Source organism: Neofelis nebulosa, chromosome 1 (assembly GCF_028018385.1).
Source record: "Neofelis nebulosa isolate mNeoNeb1 chromosome 1, mNeoNeb1.pri, whole genome shotgun sequence".
Lineage (NCBI taxonomy): Eukaryota > Metazoa > Chordata > Mammalia > Carnivora > Felidae > Neofelis > Neofelis nebulosa.
Genome location: NC_080782.1, coordinates 230,510,033 through 230,528,791, shown reverse-complemented (window position 1 = coordinate 230,528,791; position 18,759 = coordinate 230,510,033). Strand labels below are relative to the sequence as shown.

Sequence of the window (18,759 nt, the reverse complement as noted above, 5' to 3'; positions counted from 1 at the left end):
AACGGACTCTTACATTTTACATCTTCAAATTCCATACAGTGTCTAAATAGCACTAAACACAGAATATGTTCTCAATCATACTTGGTAACTTGTACAATCACGGCGTCTTCTCTACTGTGTAGCTTAATTTTTATTTAGTTTTTCAGTTATCCATTTATTTATTCAAAAGATATTTAGTCAGTGCCTACCAGATGCCAATCATTCTCAAGAAACTGGGGATACACAAGCGAGAAAAACAGACAATAATATTTTTAGCCTAGTTTTGGAATTATTCAAGTTAGATTCCATGACAAATCACCTGTCTGTAAGGATTGGTATGACACTGGGATGTATTATTACAGGAAGTGTCAGAGTTTCTTATGGAGATTGTGAAGTACAGTCGACTTTCTATCTTGAGATATTTGAATGAACTCTTCCCTGGAGGCTGGGGGAATGGAGGTTTTGATTTCATAATGTTTGCCCCTTCAGGTCTTTGGTTTTATGAATTCATATGCATGAGGGCAAACAACCCAATGAGTCTATTCTCCCCTCACCCTCAGTTATTCATTTGAACAACGATGCCAGTGAAAGGCTTCTATAACAATCATTACTTGTGGGAATTGTAGTAAGTTTAAGACTTCCATCAGCCCTTTAGACCTCATCTAAAGTAATCTATTTTTCCAGGAGCTGAAAGAGTTTAACAACCTGGAAAGGTCAGTTCTCTATAAAGGATCTCAACAATATCTGGATTGCCAGAATTTTGTGAGGAGGGAAGATACAAGATGATTTTATAAGGAAAAAAAAAAAAAGTTGAATAGCAGAAAACTCAAATTAGCTTTTTATCCCCCACAGAATAGTACCCTGAGAATGTCAGAAGGCTTGGCCAAACTGTAAATGTACAAAACAGACCATAGGAAAGCCTGAAATCATGAAATGGTTATTCCTGGGGCAGGGGGGCGGGGGGACGTGCTAAGAGAGAGATGGTTGGGTCTTCTGTAGCCCCTGCTAAATAGAATCTTTAATGTGCATAGTACCTTTCCTTTAAAACCTTTGGTACTAACATATCATAAAGATGAATAGAGGCTGAATCACCAGATAAATCTTCAACATTGAAGATTTTATTCATGCATCAGCAACCAAGTTTTTATGCCTTCTGCTGTCTTGTCCTCCCCTCCCCCCTACTTGCCTCCTCCAAGCCCGTGCAGGGGTGCCTAGGACAGGGATCCAAGACAGACCCTTTCTTAAACTGACCTGACCACTTGCAGTAATTACAGTCCTAGAGTTCCACCATTTCTACTTCTTCTGTACTCTCTTCTAGAGCCTTAGTGTTATTTTTCCAACTGGATGACTTCAAATAGCCTTTATTTCAGCATTGCCAAAGTCAGAGGAATTAGCTGCTTGTGACCACCGCTTTATGCCAGGGAGATGCCTAAGTGAAAGGTTGAGCAGAATGATCTTTCTGTCATTATCACTCAGAACATCCTCAAAGTCAGTCCTAACTGGAAAAGAAATACAAGCATGAGTAATAAAATTGTGCCTCTCTGAACAGCTGAAGAGAGAGTGCACAATTGGAGAAGCTCTATCATTCTCGGGATTCCAAGAAGACCGATTCCTTCCCAGGCTGTTTAAGTGTCTCCCCTGCTCCCTCTCAGAGATGCTATTAAGATGTGGAAACACCTCTCCACCTCCACATCCAGCACAGACTGTTGTTCTCCCAGAAGTTCGAGCAGCTACAAGGTCAAAGTCAACCCAGAACAAAATATTCCACTCAAGTTTCTGCCTTTATCTGGGCCATTGGCAGTCAGCCCAGCCATGAAAGAAATGTAGCTGGAATGAGGCAAGGGATTCCGTCAAAAAGGATTATAGAAGAAATGAGCTATGGGGGAGAGATTGTGTTTAGAGCTTTAAGCTGAAGGAGGATAGGCCTATCCTCAAATGAGAGCGGTTACCACCCGCAGAAGCCCTCAGGCATTCATTCACTTTCATAGGACTTCAGTGGAGGCTGGTGCTGGTCTTTGGTTGGTTTATCATGTGTGATAGCCCATTCCTCACCATAAATTCAAACATCTCCCTTAGATTCATTGACATTCAGGAACATGATTTTATACTCCTTTCATTTAACAACACTTATTCCAGGCTTACAGTGTTAACACAGGCAGGACCTACTCTAGGCTCTGAGCTTCTTCCTTGAAACCAGAAAGACAAGGACCTGTTTCACATGGAATTTTGCATTTTAGTGGGGGGTCATCGAGAATAAACAAAGAAACAAAGATATTAATAAGGTCATCTCATATTTTAATGGATAAGGAAAATAACATAGGGCTATGTGATACAATGACTGCAATAAAATGATGACTTTTTGTTTGCCACTTTGTTTTTATTTGCTCTGGTTTTTCCTTAGGGATGAGTGATGGAGACTGTTTCTGCTGAGATGACCTTTGAACTTTGATGTCAATAATAGGAACAGCCACCAAAGATATCTGTGGGCAGGAGACTGTACAAGGAGGGTACAAGAAGTAGAATATCTAAAATGAAACTAAAACTTACAATTTAAATATGAAAAAATAGACGAAAATGGACAGAAGAGGCTTGACACATATAAAAATGGCCAAAGAAGGTAAGATATATGAAAAATAAGATATTACAAGTCTAAAATTTTATAGATATGAAGTCCATGATTTTCATATATGTTATATATATCACATGTATATCTCATAAGCATGTATATCTCCAAGTAAAACCCATTTAACAAAAATTATACGTATACTTGTAAAAAAATAAATTTAATTCTATTTCATAACTCACTTCTGTTTTCAGATTAAAGATATAACAATGAAGAGATACTAGTCACCAGATTTAAAACCCCGTGATGATCTTGCATATGCCAAGATACTGACTACAAGAGTAAATTTCCAGAAATCAGCAGATCTGTACAGAGGCAATTGCAAACTTTGTCCTTAAGGAATTCAAATTTTGACAAGATGTTTGCTATCTTATAAAGAGATGTTAAAGACAAGACATAATGGCTATAAGTGAGCCATAAACAAAGTTGCCTGAAAGCATCAGGATGTAGTGATTCATTCCAAAAGAATTTGAGAGGCATAAAAAAGATATTTAATGGGGTACTATTCAAAGCCCATGGAGAGTGATCTCGTTGAGAATTGGAAATCTATTGTTATGGTAAAACATTAGGAGAGCTGACCACAATATTTCTAAATTATTTACCTTTCATCTTAACCAACTGATTGGCTTACCATTCAATCCAGAATCTAGGGTCTAGATTGCATAGCACCCAAAGTTCCTTTTGATGCTCTGATTCCACAAATATTTCTATTTTTTTATATTTTAACATTTAAAGATGGATTTTAAAATATTATTTGTAAAATAAATTAAGTACAAATAATAAAGTTGATTTTTGTTATACATGTTATTTATTCAATGTATATTTACGAGAATCTACTAGGTATTCAGTGGAAATACAAAAGAAGGATGTAACTTTTCTTTCATTTGCTTCTGGTGTATCTGGGAAGACAAGCAAATGCTGTAAATGCAAAACTTAGAAGACAAAACACTGCAAGTCACTGACAAATTGAATGATACACGTCAATGTTCACTCCAAGTTTTTAAATTGTGAACCATGAGACTTTAAGTGTGAAGTTTATTCAATGGCAGCTTACACAGTTAATTTGACACCAATTTGATGAGATGCATAATATTTTGCTACACGGCAAAAAGGCATAAATGCTAACTAACTGTATAAATGACTGTTCTTGGTATTTTTTAATATAAGCAAATAAAACTTTTATCAGTTTTCTCTTCTAACTTTTAAACACCTTCAACATCTATAATCAGTATTAACAAGCTCCCTGATAAAGGGTAAGCTCGGCCATGCAGACACCCTGAAAACCTCACGTGCTCTATTACAAGTTAAATTTATTCACCATGACCTTAGGGCACAGTTTACTTGTGAGTTCTGTCCACCTATGGCCCCAGCACCAGATCCAGCACCATTATCTCTAACCCTTGCCCTTGAAATGGTGGGAATGGTGGCCACCTCCTTGTGCAGGCAAATGGATCAGAGTAGACCTGAGCTTCAATAATGTGGGCTCCATCCTACAGCTGAACTTGGATGAGGCCAGGGTTACCAAAGCACAAATAATCCAGTCCTGAGTAGCTGAAGGATGTCACCTCTGACAATGCCACAGGACCGAATTTCCAAGCCTTGGGGAGAGGCTAAAATAGGTTTGACCTCTGTATTAGTCTGCTTGGGCTAGCATCACAAAATGCCACAGACTAGGGGCTTAGACAATAGAAATTTATTTTTCATAGTTCTGGAAGCTGGAGGTCAAACATGAAGGTCCAGCAGGGTTTGGATTCTGGTGGGAGTTCTCTACCTGGCTTGCAGATAACTGCCTTTTCATTGCAGCCCTCACATGGTCTTTCCTCTAAGCACAAGCTAAGAGAAAGAGGAAAAGAAGGAGGAGAGAGAGAGGCCATCAACTTATAAGGCCATCAACTCGATTGGGTTAGACCTACTTCCCCTAATGGCCTTATTTAACCTTAATTACCTCCTAAAGTCCCATCTCCAAATATAGTCACTTTGAGGGCTAGGGCTTCAACATATGACTTTTGGGAAGACACAATTCAGTCCTCGGGTGGCTTACATTTCAAGGAAAATACATGCTCCCTTTTGTGCAGTTATCTGCACTACTGTCCATTCTCCTCTCCACACCATCCATATTCTGGAAGCCTGAGGCTCTTCTTGAAAATTGCACCTGGTCAAAGTTATAAATCAGTATGAATGAGTTGAAGTCCAATTCCTCCAGGTTTTAGTAGGGAAGAAAAGAATAAATCAGAAATTGGGATATCTGAACTGAAATAGATACAACTAAGTCATGAAAAACATAAAAAGAATAGGCTAGGGTTTTGAAGAAAATTTCCTGTACTTCACTCTGAAGTACAGTGCCCACCTATTTCACACCTGTCATGTATAAGCAGAAACCATAACTTTGGGCATTATGCCGTGCTCGTTTAACCTAAGATATGCCTAAACAGAGAGGAATATCTTTAGGGGAAAGTTTTGCCCACTCAAAGTTCCCTGAATCCTGGATACAGTGCAGGGAACACCTGGTTCTTACAGAGAAAGAAGAGCATCTCCCAAGTATGCTCTACAGTGCTGTGGTCCCTGCATGAGTACATGTAAGTATAGGAAAGAAGGATGGCCCGCAATATCTCTATTTTGATCATTCACAATAATGTCAGTGGAATAAAAGCACAGAGAATTCATAGCATGAGGAGACCTATAGAATTTTGGTCAACACGGTGTTTTCTAAACTTATTTGACCAGTCTTCTTCTTGTTATAGCTGTGGTAAGCATTATTTGTGATCCCCGACACTCAGCTCTTCCCCCTCTTCTCCCTGAGCACACTTTTCCAGTCAGACAGGGTCATGTGACTGGTTCTGGCCAATGGGGCTGTGAGCGGAAGTGGCAGGAAAGGAGGTCAGTGTTCCCTTTTGACTATACTTCCCCCTCCTTGGAGAGATCAGAGGCTGTGAATGCTGAACACCAAGACAGTGCAGCAAAAGTAGATCAAAAAAGCCTGGATTGCTGAGTATCCCCATGGAGGATGAGAACCTTGGAGAAACATCCTATCCGCAGTAAGCTTTGTATTAGATTTACAAATTAAACCATTGAAATTAGAAGTAAATTTTGTTGAGAGGCAAAAAAAAAAAATTTGCTATTACGAGTTAACTTATCCTATCTTTTGCTAGTTTGCTATTATAAGTTAACTTATCCTATCCTGATTAACAGTCTGTAAAAGACTAGAAGACTCAGCGGGATGATATGTTTCTGAAAATAATGTATTAAGGAAAAACATCTAATTTGGGAAACCATTTTGTATCTTCAGTGCAAAAATAGCATATTCCATGAAAAAGGAACAGAAATCCATAAAGGAAAATAATATAATATAAAAAGATAAGGGTGAGAAACACTGGGAACATGTTGAGATAAGAAAAGATTCTAATAAAATTGAAATTAGATACTAGAATTAAAATTCAACATGCTCTCACATAAAGCAGGGGAAGAGGCAAATAAATGAACAAAAAGAGAATGTGGTAAATGTGAAAATCAAGGAAGAAAGAATAAATCAACAGAACTAATAACCAGTGACATAACTGAAGAAAATGTTTCTCGGTTGAAATTTTAAAAAAGTAAGTTGGCAGACTGAAAGAATTTGCCAATTAATGATGTATTTAGATATATTATGCTATATTTTAAATAAAAGGATAAAAAATATCATAAGATATTGACCTATCTCCAAACGGTGCTTTGGCTAGAAATGAGGACCCACAAAGTTTACTATTTAAAAGGCCTCTGAATCTACCAGAGAGGGCACTTTTAAGGTAACCCATATGTGGTTCTCCCTCTTCTCTAGTAACTAATCAACACAACTGAACAGCTTCCACTCAAGAGCTCTTGCTTCTGGACTGATCTGGCAGAGACTTGATGACAAGGTAGAGCATCTGACAGATGTACCGACAGAAATACACTTTTTTTTTTTTTTTGCTCCCGCCACTTTTCCACTTCCAACTCCATTCCTAGAACTTCCCCCTTTCTACCTAAATGTCCTTCTCTTTTCGGCATAGGATATCTGGCCTCAGTTTTGTGATTGCTTTATTGGGTATCATTATTTCTCATTGGGTATCATTATTTTTTCATTGTAATCAATAAAATGATCCAGAGGACTTATCTCTGGATGCTCAGAGAACTATTCAGGGTGCTCAGCTTTCCTCTTGGGACATTTGGCTAGTTTATCATTGTGCAGCATAATGTTGGGTCTTCTTGTACCTGATTCTTATGGGTGACCTACATTCTCCATCAGTTCTTCCTTCATATGGTATGGTTTCTCTACTTTTCTGGAACTCTGGTTTATTCCCAGTGCCTTACACCCATCCTTCATTATTTATACTATAGGAAAAATATCTGTCCTGTATAGGAATGTTTGTGCTTAAGAGATGAGACAGAAGCATGATACATGTCAACAAAAGTACACAAATGGTAAAAAATTAGGGGCTCAAAGCTCTCATTGGCCATATGAAATGCTAGATGATAACAGAGCAATACGTGTGAAACCACTGAGAGGAAAATGTCATGACCAAGAATCTTATGTTCAGTCAAATTGTTCATGTGCAAAAACAAATAGTCCCTGTCATATAACTTCCTAAGAAAAACTTTCTGATATAATTCATTTGACCAAAAAACATTAATAATCTCCAAATGGGGGAGTATCCTATAGGCTATAAATGAGTTAAACAGAGTTTAGTCTCGATGACTTTTGTAAATATGGTCAGTAGTTATAAGGCAAAATGTAAACATTAAAAATCTTTTCTGAGTAAAATACAGGGTGCAAAATGTAATCTTAGGTTCAATGTCCAGATTAGGTTAGCAAAGACTGGGTCATTGCTAGGGTGGAGACAGAATAACTGACCATAAATTCTTCATCTTACACGTGGGCACCCAAAAGATACCATTACTTCTTGACTTTTCATACTGAGAAAAATACAGGGGTGCATTGTGGGATTGTTTATTTCTTTTGCCCATTTAGCAATAAGATTTGAGACACTAACTTGTTGCATATTGAAATTTACAAAGAACAAAAATGATATATGAAGGAATTTTGATTCAAAACCAATTCTTCTGACTTCTGGGTATTTCCCATCTTATCCTAATCTTCTTGATGACCCCATCCCTATCTCAGAACTAATTCTTCCTCCTGAATCTTCCAGGTTCTAGTATATACCTACAGAATCAGCCTCACTCTTGCTTTTCTCTTCATTCACTTGGGAAAATAACTTTTTTGCCTGCACAGCCCTACCTCTGCCCTAAGCTTCTCAGTTGACAATCTTCCTTGTATTGTTTGCATTAACAGGTTGTCTATCTGTCCTCCTAGAATACAAGGCACACAGCACCCAGAAAAATTGCCCATTTCTCACAGGTGCTTAATCCAGAGCAGTAATAAGCAGTATTCCACTCACCTGTTTCTGCACCTGTTTCCTATTTCTCCCAAGATGCTCTGATATCTATCTAGATCCTGATATAATATGCCCTTAAAATGGATCCTTCCAATAGTTAATGCTCCCCATCTCATCTCCTCACACTAATAAAAGCAAAAAAGAGAATAATGTTAACGGTGAACAACAACAGCCAAAGGAAACCCCAAAGCAGCATGCTGGCCATATTTTCTATTTGGATTATACTGTCTATTTGCCTAGATCATTATTTCTCCCAGGCTTAATGCCTAGAGGTATGTGCTAATTTGCCAAGCTGCTTTAATATTTAGTGAGGAGCCACAGCCGGCCAATAATTTTTAATAGCTTGTCCTCTATTGATTTCAACCCACACATTAAAGCGCCTAATAAAAATTTTAAAAGGATAGGTGAAGGGACATAAGGACAACAGAAAGTTAATAGCCTTGTCCACCTCCATTTGAAGAGAACAAGAGGATTACTTCAACTTCTGTGTGGTTTGTATAAGACAATTGCTTTCTGCAAGCATTTTTCAGCAAAGTTTTTTAAGGTGGGCTTACACAATGCGTAAGTACTTTAATTAATATGGTTGTATTCCTCAGCAAACTCTAAAATAAGTAATTTCTGATGAGTGTATAGATGGCTTTGTTTTATTTAAAAAAAAAAATTCCTAGGGTGCCTAGGTGGCTCAGTAAGTTAAGTGTTCAACTCTTGGTTTCAGTTCAGATCATGAGCTCAAGGTTGGTGAGACGGAGCCCCGTACTAGCTCCACGATGATAGTGTGGAGCCTGCTTGAGGTTCTCTCCCTCTCTCTCTGTCTCTCTCAAAACAAACAAATAAACTTAAAAAAAAAATCCCGATAATTGAATGGCACTTCAAGTGCTGACTCCACCGCCACTACCACCATGCGATTCAACTGGGGGTTGCCACAGGTGAAGCAAAAGATGCAGCCTTCAAACTGGAGGAACGTATTTGCAGTTCCAGCCAAGTTCCCTGAAGCCCCGGCCTGAGGCTTCATGAAAGACAAGGCCTGTGCTTGTCCCCAGATTTGACTTGGGAAGAAGTAAGTGAGCTACCCAATATACATCATTTTAGAAAGAAAGGGTTGGGGTGCCTGGGTGGCTCAGTGGGTTAAGCATCCGACTCTTGGTTTTGGCTCAGGTCATGATCTCACGGTTCGTGGGTTCAAACCCCACATCGGGCTCTGTGCTGATAATGCGGAGCCTGCTTGGGATTTTCTCTCTGCTCCTCCCACGTGCTCTCTCTCTCTCTCTCTCTCTCTCTCACTTTCAGAATAAATAAATAAGCAAAAAAAAAATTGTAGGAAGAAAGGGTTCACTCTGAAGCAGCCTTCAAACTTAGTATAGGAAATGAGTGCCCTCAAAGGATTTCTTTTGGATTATAAATACGGAGGTTTACCCAAAACCAAACATAGATTAAATCCTCCTTCAAGCAAGAAACTCTCCATAAATTCTACACAATAAAGGATAGGCCCTGTCCTTCGTGAAACCTCTGGCCTGGACTTCAGGAACCAGGCACAAGCCCTGAAGACAAATGGCTCAAAGTGTAAATCAAAGGTCTTCTATCTACAACTGCCTCTACAACTGCCTCTGGTAACTTATTTAAAACCACTCTTTGTAGTTTTTTTTTCTTATCTAAAAGATAGATTTAATAGATTATAGATTAAAGTAAAGATAACATATTAAGGCACCTTGTATACAGTAGGCACATTTTATTATGGGCAATACTATGTGCTTTAGCCAGAAAAGTCTCAATGGATTCTAGAGGGAAATAATCACTGTAGTTTGGGATATAAAAGGAAAGATTCATAAGTAGAGTGACCATCATTTCTCTTCCAAAACAGGACACTTTTGAAGGACAAAGAGGGAACTTATTCTAAATATAATGAGGTCACAGGCAAAATTGTGCATGTTCCAGACCAACCAGGAGGTATGGTCAGCAAATGCTTGATTTAAGGTTTGAGGAAAGAATGGAAATGAAGTGGCAGGAATGTCTGAGTTGCAAGGGCTGGGTGCCATGTAGGTTTTTTATGAACTGTGATTAAAAAAGCCTGATCAGTCCTTGTTAAAGAATTCTTTCAAAGGTATAGGATATGATAAGGATAGAAGTAGACAGAAGAAGGATCTAGGTTGAAAAATATTTTATTTATATATTTTTTATTTATTTGAAAGAGAGAGAGAACACGTGAGTGGAGGAGACAGGCAGAGAGAGAGAGAGAGAGAGAGAGAGAGAGAGAGAGAGAGAGAAAGAGAGAGAGAATCTCAAGCAGCCTCCATGCTCAGCAAAGCCCAATACAGGGCTTGATCCCATGAATGTGAGATCATGACCTTAGCCAAAATCAATAGTTGGACGCTTAATTGACTGAGCCACCCAGGTGCTCTGCAAAATATTTGAAATTCCAAAATAACAACTTTGGTTTCATCTCTTAGACCATAAAGAGACGTTGGAAGTATTTCAGGAGAATAGCATAATGCAAAAATAGTATATTTAGATCAATTTGGCAGACTGGAAAAGGAAAGAGTATAGAATCTAAAGGGATAGATACTGAAAGCACTATTCAGATATGAGGTGAGGTAGGGATGGTCTGGGACAGTAAAGAAATGGCTAAAGTAAGAAATGTTTGAGATGACTTAATCATAACTAATTATGAAAGAAGTAAGAGGGAGCTAACATTACTCCATGAGTTGAAAGTTATTTGATAGAAAGAGAAAGCCAATACGGTTGATAAAACTGATGACATTATATGTCACGTAGTTTTCAAAAGTATCTCAGCATGAAGAATAAAATACAGAAGAGATTTCTTTCTTGTTAATTTGTATTCACCGAGAAGTTCTCAGCAGGTGATAATATCATCATAGATGAAGATGCCTTGACAAGATGCATCCCTGAGACCTTGACTTTGTAATATACATTGAATGACCATTGGAGAAAAGAGCTGGCGCTGGAGTTAGGCCTAGGAGTCCAGTTGGTCAGGAATGATCTGATCATACATCAAGGTCACCAAAGCCAGATAAGAAAGAGAAAGTTAAGTCTACTTATGGATACAAGGAGGGTAAGAAAGGAAAGATTCTATCTAGGAAATCAGGTAATAGAAATGAGGGACATATACAAAGACCTTGTGAAAAAGTTCTCTGGGCCAAGAGTGAAAAGATGTGGGGAGGGGGTATGAATAGAACAGGGAAGATGAAAGGTAAATCCAAAGGAATTTGACAGTTATTGACGAGTCACCTATAATTATCCTCATGAAAGGGATCAGAATGTGCCAATCCACATGTGCCACTTTGGCATAAAGCAATTGAGAATTAATAGATATAGGAAGAGTTCTCTGCCCTCCCTTTGTCTGTCTAAAATCAAGGCATAAATTTCCCTTTGAGGGAGGGGCCTTTCTCTCCCCCTCACTTCATTCCCTTCACCCCCATTCCAGGTAGAGAGGAGCAACTCTTGTCATTGAAGATGGAGAGTTGACACCAAGATGAGCTTGCATAAATGGACCTCACAAAAATAATTCTTAACTGCCATTAGCTCTCCCATATATTTCCTGGTATCTTCCCCACAATTTATTGTCCCTTGAAGCCCAAACCTTCTTCTTTTTGTTAAAGGGGTATATAAGCACCTAAGTCTAACCATTGCTTTGACTTTCATTTCTTTTCTGTAACTCCTGTGCATGAAAAAATTATAAAAAGTGTGTTCCTTTTCCCCTATTGATCTGTCTTTTCTTATTTAATTTTCAGTCCTCAGGTACAAAACTAAGAAGATAGAAAAACATTTTTCCTCCTCAACTCATTTTAACCATCTGTAAATCAAGGAAATTCCAACTTACCTAACTGAAAATCTCTTGCCCTTTCCAATAAATTGTACTGGAGCTCCCTCCTTATTTTATCTCCTGGCATGGGCAGGAAATGGTTTCAGAGGGCAGATGACCTTGAAGTCACAGGAGACAAGGGGCTAATCGGGCTGGGTGGGAGAGAAGTCCTTGAAGAACAAAGAGCTTCTGACTCCAGCAGGATTGTCCGAAAGCAATTTGCCACATAATTTCTCCACAGGTAAAATCCCTAAGGGCCAACAAATTAGCTGAGAAGGGAATGACTGCATCTACTAATTCTTTTATTTTTATTTTTTTTAATTATCTGAATTGTGCCCTTTCTCTGAGCCAGTCCATTGGATCAGCTGGATAGAAAGTCATACTGAATGAAGGAGTCATAATGAAACATATTAAGATGCTGTCCTGTCCTACCCATCCCCCCTTTCAAAAATTAATTAATTAATTAATTAAACGCTGAAGGAATTGATGACCAGTGACAGTCTCTACAGAACAGTATGGAAATCAATTAAACAGAAGCTGAAAAATGCCTTAGGGTGTAATTGATAACACGATGAGGCAGGAAAAAAAATTACAAGTATGGAGTCAAATCCAAAAATTCTTACTTAGAGAAAACGCAGAGGCTTCTCCTATCCCACAGGACCAATCTGGAAAGCTATTAGTGTTTGGAGAAGCGAGAACCAGAGAATAATTGTTGTTGTTTGTTTATTCTTGACAGTTTTAAAGGACAATTTCTCTTGGGGGAAAATTTCTGTTTCCCACTTAGAAGTTCCTTCTAAATGCAAACCATTCTGGAAAAGTTTTTTTAGCTCTTTCTTGAACTTTGGAAATGGATTTTGTGTAAACTTGTGGATCTGTGTATTTAATTGCTTCAGTAGATTATCATTCTTCAAATTCAGAGGTTTAAAAACATCACTGGATATGAAACACAATCAGAAAAGAAAAAAAAAAAATCAATGTTACAAAGATTAGGTGCCAGACCAGTGAATGAAAGGCCAGGATTTTGTCCATGGTGGTCTCTGAATTGAACAGCTGCCATTTTCAGTATTGAAACATATTCATTGTTGCTGTGATTTTTCATAAAATGTTAAAATGGTCCAAGTGCTTTCTTGAATTATAGCCCAGTCAGTTTAGGCCCTTAGATCTGGCTCCCAGATTTTCTTAGTGTGTTATCCACTAAGCCACACATACTGCTACAAAAATCTAAATTCCTATTAAAATTTTTAAAGTTGGTCAAAAGATTTTGGTTTTTGTAGAAGAACACAATTGTCTGTTGTTTCCCTTGCATTATTAAAGACTTAATGATTTCTAACATGAGAATTAAATTATTAATGCATTTGGTACTAACACTATATAGTATTTCAATTCTTAAAGAACTTTTCTGAATCATGAGGTTATTTCAGGGAAAATAACTCAGGAACATCAGATACCTGGAATGCATTGCTCTAAAATTAAGGTAAAATTATTGTACCCCATTAAAATTTGTAATCTCTTGTTAATGAAGTTTAAAAAGACAGCACATTTATCGCAGGGGAGCCTGGGGAAAGGAAGTAGTAATTATCAGAATATATGCACCAAATCATTATTCTACCTCATTCCTTATGCATTTAAACTGTCTCTCTCCACTACACAAGTCTTTTGTAATAAAAGCAGAAGATTTTGATAGCCTACTTAATGTAAATTTAGATGCAATTCACAGCTAGTTTTAAAAGAAGAAAAATCTTAAATTTTATTACCATAGTTCCCAGATTAATTAATGGCAGAAGGGTTAAAAATTCCAAATACATGTTGGTCTTGTTAACACATAATTGATTCCAACTCCTCAAAGACAGTTCTGCCTTTTTACGCCAGACATGTAGGTTGTAAAGTAAAGTAATGTTCGTGAGTAATACAGCATAGCAAGACAGGTCTATGCAGGCTTTGTTCATTGATACCTATCTAAAGTTCTTTTAAAAGTTTTTTTTAATGTTTATTCATTTTTGAGAGAGAGAGAGACAAAGAGACAGAGAGAGAGAGAGAGACAGAGGGCAAGCAGGGGAGGGGCAGAGAGAGAGGGAGACACAGAATCTGAGACAGGCTCCAGGCTCTGAGCTATCAGCACAGACCCCGACGTAGGGCGCAAACCCATGAACTGTGAGATCATGACCTGAGCCAAAGTTGGCTGCTTACCCAACTGAGCCACCCAGGCGCCCCTTTTCTAAAGTTATTTTTAATCATAATAAAAACAACAAATACTTGAGTGCCTACTGTGTGCCAAGCACGTTATAAGCACTATCTTGTGTAAACCCGACAGCAATTTTATGTGATATGAATGAGCATTTTCTTCATTACACAAATAAAAATCGTGTGACTCAAAGAAGTAACGTGTTCAAAGTAATTCATCTGGTAAATAGTATACCTGGGGTTTGAATGAGCATAGCTGACACTTGAGTCTATGGCTTATCACTGTGCAAAACTGCAGTCATCTGATAAATTTCTTCTGCAAAGTCAGAAAACTTTTCAAATTGGACAAGCGATTTCACTAACATTTTTCTTTCATTACTACCTATAAATGAGGAACCCGCCAGCAAAACCAGGCAAGAGCTTATCAGCTGCTTCACTTTTAGCAGAATAAGACTGTCAAGATATGTCTATATATTTAAAGTCCTGTATCACTTCTTCATCATGCCTATAGCAATTTTATGATCTATATGAGAAAAAAGTTCCCATCTCTCCCCTCTGACTGGCTGGCCAATCTATAGTACACTCCCCTGGTCATATCCCTATCTGGAAAAGCACAAGAACACAAAGACATTTCAAACACCATTACTGTGAAGCTTGCCTTAGCTTTCCCAAACAAAATGAGGCAGTTCCATGCCTCTGTATCTTACCACTCAGTTCTTACCTCCATCAGAGCAAAAACCACGGAACATTCTAAATTATCTGCGAGTGAATCATCTTCTTCGCTAGACCACACTCCAGGACTGTCTCTTAGGTTTCAGTGAATCTGTTGGTGAACACAGTAAATCTATTTTTCAATCTCTCATTTTTCTAAAACGTGTTGCAATCACTGATTATTATTGCAATTTTCTCCTCAAGAGCCGGCCTAAATTATTATTCTAAAAAACAAACAAACAAAAACAGTGTTCGTAGCTTTGTAAGTGGGAAAACCAAAAAATAGCCACAAGCAATTGATCACAAAGTCACAAATTGCCTGAAGTCTCTGCTTGAGGAAAGACTCTTGAATAATGGAGAAGTCACAGTACCGCCTGGTGTACCATTTCATACTACTCTGTACCATGAACGTTTCAAAGAAGTCTCATGATTGAGAAAATGCAAAATTAATATTTAGCCTTTTGCAAAGTAATTTCGAGAATAATTTCATTTTAATAGCCTAAAACAATGGTTATGAACGAGGAACCACTTTAGAAATTAATACATTGGTTGCTGAAACAAAAAACTGATTAACTCTATATCATCAATTAAAATGTATGATAACACCATATCACTTTCATGTAGAATAAACAGTGAACATCTTGAAAACTGTAAATTATATACATCCCGTAGAACCTAAAATAAAAAGGAAATTAAAAGCTGCTTAGCAAAAGCAAACCCAGTTTTCCCTTAAGGAAAGACATAAAGAACTTTTTAAAAGACTAAAGATTCAGGGTGCCTGGGTGGCTCAGTCGGTTAAGCCTCTGACTCTTGATTTTGGCTCCGGTCATGATCTCACAGTTCATGGCATCAAGCCCCACATCAGGCTCTGTGCTGACAGTGTGGAGCCTATTTGGGATTCTCTCTCTCTCTATCTGTCTCTCTTTCTCTCTCTCTACCCCTCCTCTGCTCAGGTGCATGTGCTCTCTCTCTCTCTCAAAATAAAGAAACATTTATAAATCAATAAATAAGCAAGCAAGATTCATATTTGAGCTCTTTCCTGATAATTCCTCTGAATCATTTAGTCTTATTGAAATGTACAATTATTACTTATGTTAGTAGAACATTCTCACATATATGTATGTGTGTGTGTGTTGATTTTTGGTTTTTTTTTTTTTTTAATTTTTTTTCAACGTTTTTTATTTATTTTTGGGACAGAGAGAGACAGAGCATGAATGGGGGAGGGGCAGAGAGAGAGGGAGACACAGAATCGGAAACAGGCTCCAGGCTCCGAGCCATCAGCCCAGAGCCTGACGCGGGGCTCGAACTCACGGACTGCGAGATCGTGACCTGGCTGAAGTCGGACGCTTAACCGACTGCGCCACCCAGGCGCCCCGTGATTTTTGGTTTTTGTAGCATCAGTGTAACCAGAGTTTTAAACTTTGTTATATCAAAAACGAATTATTTGAGATTTTAGCCAGTTCCTATTCTGCCTGGAGCCATGTCATAAAGGGTGGACGCAGACAAGATGTCGATATTCCAGACATGGAAGGCTCTCTGTAGTACAGTGTAGTCAGAAAATTATATCTAATGATGTTCTCAGAGAGATCCTGAGGATTCAGGAAAGCTATTTCCTACCTCAACAATTTCTGAGATGAGAAATCCCAAGCTGGATGAGCACTCCACTGCCACAGATGCTACCAGGACAGGGCTCAGAAGGGAGTTCACTTTTGCCACTGTGATGAGGTCTTTGTCGAGTTTGTATGTTCATGTGTAGACACATGCATAGCACAGGTGTAAGTGCCTAAGTGTTGCCCATAGATAAGGGAAGAAGGAAAAATATGCAAGCAAGTGCATGAATGTAATGTTAATGTACGTTCAGTAGCAGATGGACAACACAAGAGGGCCAAAGAGAGGGGAGCAGGGTGAAATGACTGCGTGGTGTACTACTAACCTCCATTCTGTCTTTCAGCATGCATGGGCTCATATTTCTTACCTACTCAAATAAATCTTTTATTCAACACCAGAAGCAATAGTATGTGTGACAGGGAGAAATAATGAGCCGCTGCAGATATCCCTGCCCTAATCCACAGAACCTGTATGTGTTGCCTGACATGGCAAAATGGGCTTTGCAGATGTAGTTAAGACCTTGAGATGGGGAGATTGCCTTGGATTATCTGGGTGAGCCCAGTGTAATCGCAAGGGAAGCAGGAGGGGTAGAGACAGGGAAGAAGGTGTGAGATGGCAGCACAGGGTGGAGGGGCGTGGCCTTGAGCAAAGGAACACGGGCTGCCTCTGAAAGTCAGCGAAGGCGAGGAATGGACTGTCTCACAGAGCCTCCAGAAGGAGCAAGGCTCTGCCGATACCTTGATTTTAGCCCTGTAAGTCCTATCTCAAAATTCTGACCTCCAGATAACAAATCTCTGTTGCTTTAAGTCACTAAGTTTGTGGTAATGTGTTACAGCAGCCTTTGGACACTGTCTTTGTTAATGTTTTTATTGTGGTTGCCATCATTCTCTTCGAGATAAATATGCATTTTCTTTCCAGATGCAGTGCTCTTTGTTAGTACCTTTTGTACCGTAATGTAGAAAAGTTAGTGTCAGAATATGCTCTTATACATCAGGGCATCTCCTTCAACTTAAAAGGTAAGAAATAGTTTAAAAGTCCTGAAATCTCATTCAGGAAATGCTATATGCTAACTCCTATGTCTTTGTAATACATGCTTTATCTCAGCTCAACTCTCATTCTCCTCCACACACCAAAAGAATAGGCAAAGAATTCAGATACTATGACAGACAACGATGCAGGGCAGTGTAAGTAGGGTGGCATCGAAACTCTGTACAGGACAGGGGTTATGGTTATGGTTATGTGGCAAACTGTGCCAGAAATACTAGTAGATCACCAGAGATTTCCATCAGCCTTGCAGAACCAGTCATGAAGCCATCACAAAGTTCTGCTGCCTAAATATCGGGAACATGCAATGATAATGAAATAGAAAATTAATTTAAGTTCACAATGACCTTCAGGAGACTAACAGAAAAACCAGTGCACCAATGTGATCTGCAGCCCAGCAAGCCTTATTCCGATGGGAAATCAAATTGGCTGTTCTCTCGTTATCTTGGAACACTACCACAACTTGGTAGACCAATTGGCTACCTAGGCAGGTGGGTTCACTCAAGCTTTGAAAGATTTCTTCTAAGGTCTTCGGTGACCCTGATAAGAACACGTAGATTTGGGAGTCCTTGAAGGTACCAATAGTTTGGGTAATGACTTGCCCCTCAGAATAAGTGCTTTTCTTCATTTTGTGTTTCTCTTCATCTTGGATCCAGCCCCATCAGCCTATCAACTCATTAGCAAATCAGCGGCCCTAATAGTAAAGTCTGCACTGAGAATTAATGTTAATATTCCCTATTCATGTGCTCTCCTACAAATGCACCAGGGATTATTCTTACCATTATGGTGATTGGTAATAGACCTCATGAGGAAAGGGGACAAATGAAAGGGTAAATGAATGATTTGAAAGGCCATGTAGAATTCTGGTACCTACCAGATGAATAGTTACATTTTTTCCTTACCCCTCTCCCAAAAGAGGTCTGTCTCTCCACTGGGATTTCTAACTCTAGGGGAAAAGATTGGATCTTGTTACAGGTTGGAAGGATACTTCCTCAGAGTCAGTAATAGTGCCTGTGTCTCAGAAGTTAGAACAACAGGGACAGAGAATATGCTGGATTGTCTGTGTGGGATACAACTTCGGTTGGACAAGAAAACCTATGTAGATTATAGTCAATTATATTCCTTGGGGCGCCTGGTTGGCTCAGTCAATTAAGTGTCCAACCTCAGCTCAGGTCCTGATCTCACGGTTCGTGAGTTCAAGTCCTGCATCGGGCTCACTGCTGTCAACACAGAGGCCGCTTCAGATCCTCTGACCCTCTCTCTCTATGCCCCTCTCCCATGTACACACACACACACTCTCTCTCAAGTGTAAATAAACTTTAAAAAAAGTATAGCTATTATATTCTTTAAGATGGCTGAGTTTATTAAAGGGAACTTTCAATTAC

At 38.8% G+C, this 18,759-nt stretch overlaps 1 long non-coding RNA gene across 1 annotated transcript in view; it reads right to left on the bottom strand.

Annotated features, from left to right (window-relative positions):
* LOC131487224 (uncharacterized) overlaps positions 1-14,939 on the bottom strand; it is a 70,615-nt gene extending 55,676 nt beyond the window's left edge. Inside the window, exons 1-2 of the long non-coding RNA XR_009249668.1 lie at positions 14,733-14,939; positions 8,017-8,138 (exon numbers count right to left, since the gene is read on the bottom strand). This is a non-coding gene — a long non-coding RNA (uncharacterized LOC131487224). The remainder of the gene's footprint in view (positions 1-8,016; positions 8,139-14,732) is intronic.
* Between the last annotated feature and the right edge of the window lie 3,820 nt (positions 14,940-18,759).